General features: G+C 43.9%; 1 pseudogene; it reads right to left on the bottom strand.

Moving 5' to 3' along the window:
- Positions 1-596: 596 nt before the first annotated feature.
- On the bottom strand, positions 597-729 carry LOC131508134 (U4 spliceosomal RNA; annotated as a pseudogene).
- Between the last annotated feature and the right edge of the window lie 7,224 nt (positions 730-7,953).

Consider the following 7,953-nt stretch of genomic DNA (forward strand, 5'->3'; position numbering starts at 1 on the left):
GAGGCTAAAAATGACTGAATGTGAAAGAGACAATTACTGGATATGCATGCCTACCGCTAAGTGGGGGCAGATTTCATAAGGAGTTGAATTCTACTTAACTGTGAAGTAATTTGATCTGGTGATGGATGGAAGGTGAGGTTTATATGATGGGAATGGCCTTTTGAGATTGTTTGTGGAGTTGGGAGTGACTTAGGAATGTAAGAGAACATGCAGGCATGTTTGCCTTATAAGAATAGAAATGAAGACTGTTATTTGGTGGAAAAGGAAAACACTGAAGGGCTTGAGATATGGGGCTACGAGGTTGGAATCTTGACTGATAACCACAGCCTGGAAATTTGAGATGGACTTGCCTCTGTTCTAATAGAGGATTTCTTGGCACTATTTTGGGGCACTGGAAAAGTTATATTTTCCTCTTCTTCTTCTTCTTCTCCTTGATTCCTTTTTTTTTTAAATGTTTTATTTATTTTTGAGAGAGAGAGAAACAGACTGGGGGTGGGGGGAGGAGCAGAGAGAGGGAGACACAGAATCTGAAGCAGCCTCCAGGCTCTGAGTGGTCAGCACAGAGCCCTATGCGAGGCTGGAACACACAAGGGGTGAGGTCATGACCTGAGCCAAAGTCAGACGCTTAACCGACTGAGTCACCCGGGCGCCCCTGGAGAAGTTTTCAATTAGCAATAATCATGCCTCGGATAAACCTCGTTGGCTATGATACTGCCACTGCGCAAAGCTTAGGGGCACTGGAAATGAAAGATATAATAGGTTTACATTTTTTCTCTGCAGAATGAAGTCTGCAGAGATTTATATCAATCATATAAAAATATTTATTAATAAAGAAAATATATCAAAATATTGACAATAGTTTTTCTTGGAAATGTTGTCATGGGTGATTCTTTAAAAATGTTTTTTTTGTATTTTCTAAATATTGTGTAAAGAGAATATGTTATTTTTGAAATCAGAAGTTAATATTTTTCGGGGTGCCTGGGTGGCTTAGTCAGTTAAGCGTCCCACTTCAGTCAGGTCATGATCTCACGGTAGGTTCGAGCAGACAAGGTGGAGCCTGCTTGGGATTCTCTCTCTCCCTCTCTATCCCTCTTTACTCCCACTTTCTCTTTCTCTCAAATAAATGAATAAACTTAAAAAAAGAAGTTAGTATTTTTCTCTGGAAAGTGCAGTTTCTAATTAATAACTTTATTTTGGAGGGAGGGAGGGGCAGAAAGAGAATCCAAAGCAGGTTCTGAGCCTGGTACTGGGCTCAAACTCACAAACTGTGAGATCATGACCCTAACTGAAACTGACTGAGCCACCCAGGTGCCCCAAAAGGTGCAGTTTTAAAAGTTCACATAGTATTATTAGGAGATTTTTTTTTTTTAATTTTTTTTAACGTTTATTTATTTTTGAGACAGAGAGAGACAGAGCATGAACAGGGGAGGGGCAGAGAGAGAGGGAGACACAGAATCTGAAGCAGGCTCCAGGCTCTGAGCTGTCCGCACAGAGCCCGACGCAGGGCTCGAACTAACGAACCGCGAGATCATGACCTGAGCCGAAGTCGGACGCTTAACCGACTGAGCCACCCAGGCGCCCCAGGAGATTTTTTTTTTTAATGTTTATTTATTTTTGAGAGAGACAGACAGAGCATGAGTCGGGGTGGGGGTGGGGGCAGAGAGAGAGGGAGACAGAGAATCTGAAACAGGTTCCAGGCTCTGAGCTGTCAGCACAGAGCCTGACATGGGACTGGAACCCATGAACTGCAGGATCATGTCTTGAGCTGAAGTTAGACACTTAACCGAGCCACCCAGGTGCCCCAGGAGTTTTTGATCTAAGCCATAGAAATAGGCATTGGCTAATCAGAAAGAAAATTTACTGGAAAGAACTCAGCTAGCTTTGGGAGCAGAGAGAGGGGGGAAGAACCAGGAGGATCTGAAAGGTGGTCTCAGTTCCTGTATCATTGAACTCCAGGGGGTTTTTGGTCTTTTTCTCCCTCTACTCAGTATCACAAAGGGTAGCTTCTGAGTACTTGCTCCCTCCTAAGGTGAGGGAAGGGCCTGGCACCTTGATTCACAGGCTTAGCTGACTATTTCCAAAGCAGGAGGAAATTGAGGTGCTATTTTCAAAAGAAAGTAGAATAAAATCCATGCCTGTTTTGTCATATTTTGTAAAAGACAGAATCTTACTGTACAAGCAATTATAACTGATTTCAAAAAGTGAAACAACTATGTTCTACATATACTTGTTTAATCATGTTTTTGAGACAAATATACTTTCTATGTTCTTCCTTGGACTCTGAAAGCTAATCTTCTTTAATGGTATGTGTGGGTATGGGATTAGAGGAGCATGGGGCGGGTACTGATCTTGGGGGACCAATTGTTCATAGAAAAAAATAACATTTAATTCACTCACTTTTCAATTAAAGAACAGTAGGCACAAGAGTTAATCCATTAACTATGAGAATACACTTTAATTTTATATTATGACTCATTAAAAAATATTTTAAGTTGACCTCATTTCACAATGGATTTGAGGTGGGATGACCCATTGTCTAATCAAAGTTTTTTGATTTGCAAATGTGAGGTTCCCATTTCAAAGTAGCTAAAGACAAAATGGGCTGAGATGGAAGGATTCTGTCTAAAAATCTCATAAACCTCAAGGACAAGGTCCTCTTGAAGAAACCCAGAAGTAGAAAGCCTTTAGCATGGCTGGAGGCCTTTCAGAAGACAAAATGCACCATTTGTGTGGCCCACGCTGTCAGAGTGCTATTTCTCTCAGCATTTATGCTTCCTTCCTCTTTCTGCAGAGAGAGAGAGAGAGAGAGAGAGAGAGAGAGAGAGAGAGAGATTGGCTTCCTGCTGGAAACACAGGCACCCCAACTCTCCTAAAAACATCACCGCCATTTCAGCCACAGGAAGGGATCCTTTTTTTACTGAACCCCCTTGAGTGAGAAAGACTCTCTGGCAGGCCAGCCTGGATCTACACAGCCCTGTCCACTGTGAAGTACAAACATGGCCAGAGGTGGGGAAGTGTTTTGTGGCTGAGAAAGGCTGAGAGAAAGGGGTGGGTTATCAACTGGTCAGACAGTGCACTAAAGGTCTGCCCCGTATTAGTTCAAAGAGACAGAACAGTGGGGGAAGAGAGGACAGGGGAGGGAAAAATAGAAGAAGAGTGTTACTGAGGGAAACATGGAGAAGCTGGAGGTGATTCAAGAAGAGAAAATCAAAAGGATGGGGAGAAGCTCAGAGGAGAGTGTTTTAAGTCAGGATACTTTAAGCTGCATGAAACTGAAAACCCCTCTCACAGTGCCCGTAACCAAGTGAGTCTCTCTTATGACAGGAAGTCCTGAGGTAGGCTTAAGTCAGCCATGCAGCAATGTCTGCAAGGCCTAGGTTCTCTTCAGTTTCTCACTCTGCCCTTGTTGGTACGGTCTTTACTATCAGACTACATATAGGATCGAGCTGTCGTATCCAAACACAATTAAATCCAAGGCCAAAAAGAAACCATCTTTTAGGTGTGAGGAACCCCTCAGCACATTTTCCTCATGTCTCATTGGCCAGAATTGTGTCACAGCCCATTTCTGAACGAAACATTGGCAAGAGCCAAGTTTGTCTTAGAAGGTCAAGACATCCCTTGGAGCCTGGCAGGGGACTGGTCTTCCCAGAAAATATGGATGTTAAAAGAGGGGGGGGCACTAGAACACTCCTCAGGTTCTGAGAGGAAGGAGGCAATGGGGGAGGGGAGGTAACCAGCTGTGCTGGTTGCATAGAAGTGAAAAAAAGGACTAGAGGAGCAGAGACAGTAAAAGGGAGAGGAGGGAGGCAGAAAAGTGGGCAAGACGAGTAAAACAGAGACAGACAAGCTCATTAAATTTGGTGTCTTAAATTTGGTATAATGCTGTTGTCATATCTTGCTGTTCAGCTCTGCAACTGTTAGAAGAACATGCTTTACCTATTTAACATGTTCTCACTGCTATTTGAAAGACTGGTTAACTTTTTGGTAGTTAAACTTACTAACCATTTTTCAACTTCAGAATTACAGAGGAGATGACCATAAGAGTCTCCAGGGAGAAAACTGTTCTTCTTCTTTTCTTCTTAAGATAGATCAAAATTTAAGGAGAAGTGAGGAAGTTGTGATGAAATACATACAATGATTATTTAGTTAATTGTTTAGTCTTTTTAATTTTATCTTTGTAACTGTAAAAGCAATATAGCTACATTAAAAAAAGAATTGGAAGCCAGAGACATGAAAACAAAATCACCCACAATCCCACAACCAACAACTGTTATTATTTATTGAGAATTGACTCCTAACTTATTTCATCCAATTGCATAAAATTTTTGTAGGGTGATCTATTTTTCAAAACAGTTATATCATCCACATTGTACACATTTCAAAAACAAAAGGGTATATTAAAATATACAGCAGGTCTCTTTTGTATCATATCTTTTAGTTTTCCAGTGTGCTCCCCAACCCCACCCCAAACCTCTATTATCAATTTCTCTTATTTTCTTCTGTAGATGACTGACCCATTAACCAGAAATATGTGTGTATACAAAGCTTCCAGTCTCCTTTGTCAACGCTCTTTTTCTTCCCCTACAAAATGGCAGCCCATTGTGTATCCTGTTTTGCACTTTTCTCTTTTCATTTAACAATATTACTTGGATATAATTCCATATACAGTGCCCTGGAAATTTAACATTATAATTATTCATATTGCCACATACTCTTTATAATCATCATCCTTAATGGCTGCAAAATGTTTGAGTAAATGATTCATTCGTTAAAAAAATATTTATCAAGCACCTGCCACCTAAGCAAGGCGCTAGTGATTCTAAAATTAAAAGGAGATGGACCACACCCTTGAAGGAGTCACAGCAGAGTGGAGCAGACAGGCAGGGAAACAAGTAATTACAGGTAGTCTCCTACTGCAAAATGGAAGAATGTAGGAAGTGTTGAGGGAACAAAAGAAAGAACCTTGCAAATGCTGGATGGGTGAAATAAGTGAAAGGGATTAAATGCACACTTACGGTGATGAGCACTGAGCAAGGCATAGAATTGTTGAATCCCTATGGTGTACACCTGAAACTAATATAACAGTGCATGTTAACCACACTGGAGCTAAAAAGTGTTGAGGATAAGTAAGAGGAGTCAGCTTGCAGACAAAGGGCAAGGAGAGTGTTTTAGGCAGAGGCAAGAATGACATGGGCACAGGCAAAAAACATGAAGTAACATTATGGTCCAGGTTCAGGTGGCTACAAGGACACGGCCATAGTCCCTACCCCAGGATCTTTAAGCTGTGGCCAAATCTTCAATATAAATAATGCCATCATGTACAAATTGCAGTATATAACTTTCCCCATATTTTGGAGTATTTCTTTGGCTAGATTCCCAGAAGTGGGACTGCTGAGTCAAAGTGTAGGCACTCCCTGACCTGGGACACACAGCCAAAATGCCTTCCAAATGGATGATATCCCTTCACAAGGACCAGCAACGAATGAGGAAACCAGTGCTCATTATCTTAATACCTTTGTAATTATTTTCAAAAAAAAAATTATTTATTTATTTATGTATTCTTTTTAAGTAGGCTGCACACCCAACGTGGGGTTCAAACTCATGACTCTGAGGTCAAGAGTTGCATGCTTCACCTGACCGAGCCAGACAGAGGCCCCCTATCATTAATTTGTTTTAATGTCTATTTCTATTACTGGTAAGGTTGATTTTCACCGTATATTTATTACTATTCGTATTTGTTTGTATATAGTTTGTTTTCTGTTTATATTCAATCACTGAGATTTCATATTTAGCTTCAGCTATATGAGCCCTACTTACAGACATTCAGATTTTTTTTCATGTCTGCTGTCAATATTCTTTCCCTGGTTTAGGTTGCCTTTTAAAACAATGCTTGATGCATTTTAAGATACTACCCAGTCATATCCACATCATTTTCTTCTTTTGCTTCTTAGCTGAGAAATACTTCTAGCTAGAGGTTAAACAAATACTCTGTTTTCTTCTGGTTTGCTTTACAAATGTACTTAAACTTACTTTTGACATAGGAAATGGGAATTCAACTAGTCTTCCCGATTACTGATGAGTTATCTGAACTCTCCCTTCTTTGTTTTTATTTCAAAGATAAATCCTGCTTAGGGATCAACTCAACTTAGATCCAACTGGATCTAATTTCCAGTCCTTTTCTGAATTGTGTTAGCTCTACTTAAGAAAGACCTTTCCTCTGACTTATCCAGGAATCTACAGGAACTGTTCTATTTATATATATAGAAAGAGTTACAATATCGCAGGAATAGGTCTAGGTAAAGCTTCTCAGTGCCTTCCTGTTAGAAGGGAATCTGCTGTTGAAGGCAGACCTTACCTTTGAAGCTTAGCCTACCTGGTTAGTATGCTGTGTGTTTTCCGTAGGTGGAGGGCACTTATGAGGGAGAGAGGGTTCTAGCATCCAAAGGGCTGAAGTCACTGTGTTAGCTAGTATCATAGTTCTGTGGTATTGAATAGATAGGATCTCCTGATCCTCTCACGTTTGTGGGTCCCCTGTGACCTCAATATACCCTCAATCCCTCTCAAGGCCAAGCTTATCTCAAAGGATGGTTTATTGCAAGAAAAAGCAACTTCTTGCCCCTCCAAAGCTGGATTACAGGTTGTCAACTAGCTATCCTATTTTTGAGAAAAGTGATAGGCAGTTAACCAGAGAAACCCTATGCAAAAGGTTCTCAAACATAAGCCTACTAAGTATCACATGGGGAGTTTAGGAAACGCGCAGATTTCTGCGTGCAGTACCAGGTTACATGGGTGGTGCTGGAAATTTTTCCTGATTTCATCTCTCCTTCTAATTCTGTGAAGCTTGGAAAAAACATTCCCATACACATTTACACACAGTTCTGAACTGCTCATATTTCGAACCTGCTCCCTAGCACCCATGAGGGTGCTCCAGGAGGAGGTCGGATACGCAACCAATAGGCACACCTTCTCAGCGCTCTAAAACAGTTTCCAGCCACGCGTTCTATCCTTCCCCAGGGGTCAAAAGCTTAATGGTTTATGATTTATAATCCCAATTCCAACTTCCCAGAAGACTTCCTGGAACCAGTCAGGATCTTCGGCACTATTCCTTCTGGCGGGGGCATTTGCTGTCCGAGTTTGTGTTTATTGCAAGACCCTAGGGTGAGAATTGTATCCCGGCTGGGACTCCTTTGAGCCATCTCTCCTTGGTTGTCCGCATTTCTGGGACGAGGCTCATGTTTCCGGCAGGTGGGGAGGTTGGGTTGGAGCCACACTTGGATTCCGGAGACGTTCCTTTGCAATTCTCCCAATCTACTCGCCCCATTTCCCGTCTCTTTTTTCCTCCCCCTTCCCCGCTCCCCAACCCTCTGCTCCCAGCAAAGTCTACGACCCCTTTCCACTCACGCTCAGTGGCCGGGAGTCTTCTCTTGCAGCACTACCGGGTGGTGGAGGAAGGGGCGAGTGTGGTCACACCCGGAAGGGGGCTTGTCCGGGAACAGGGGGCTCGCAGGATCCGTACTACCCAGCCCTCTCGCCCCGGAGCGACCCTCTCCCCCGCGTACCCCCAGATGCAGTCTGCCGCAGCGGGTGGCGGAGAGGGACCAGCTGCTCTTCAATCCCAGTCTCTCCGCCAGGCTGCTCCCAATCCCGGGGCGCGCTTCCGCCTCCCTTCCGCCAGTCTTCCTCCCCACCTACTCCGCTGCCGCGCTGGGGGGTCGGCGGCGCTCCCGGCTGGTCCTAGAAGGGGCGGGGAGAAAGGCAGCGGGAGGAGCGGAGAGCGGTGGCAGGAGGCGGTGCGGCTACGTGGGCCCGCGGCCGCCCGGGAGCGCCCGAGCCCGTACGCGCGCGCGCGAGCCTCGCCGAGGCTCTGGCGGCGGGCAGCCGGCGGCAGGGCGGAGCTGCGGGCGGAGGAGCCGCGCGCCGAGCGGGCGGAGCGAGCGGCGGGCGGAGCGAGGG

The sequence above is a fragment of the Neofelis nebulosa genome, chromosome 3 (assembly GCF_028018385.1).
Source record: "Neofelis nebulosa isolate mNeoNeb1 chromosome 3, mNeoNeb1.pri, whole genome shotgun sequence".
NCBI classification, from domain to species: Eukaryota; Metazoa; Chordata; class Mammalia; order Carnivora; family Felidae; genus Neofelis; species Neofelis nebulosa.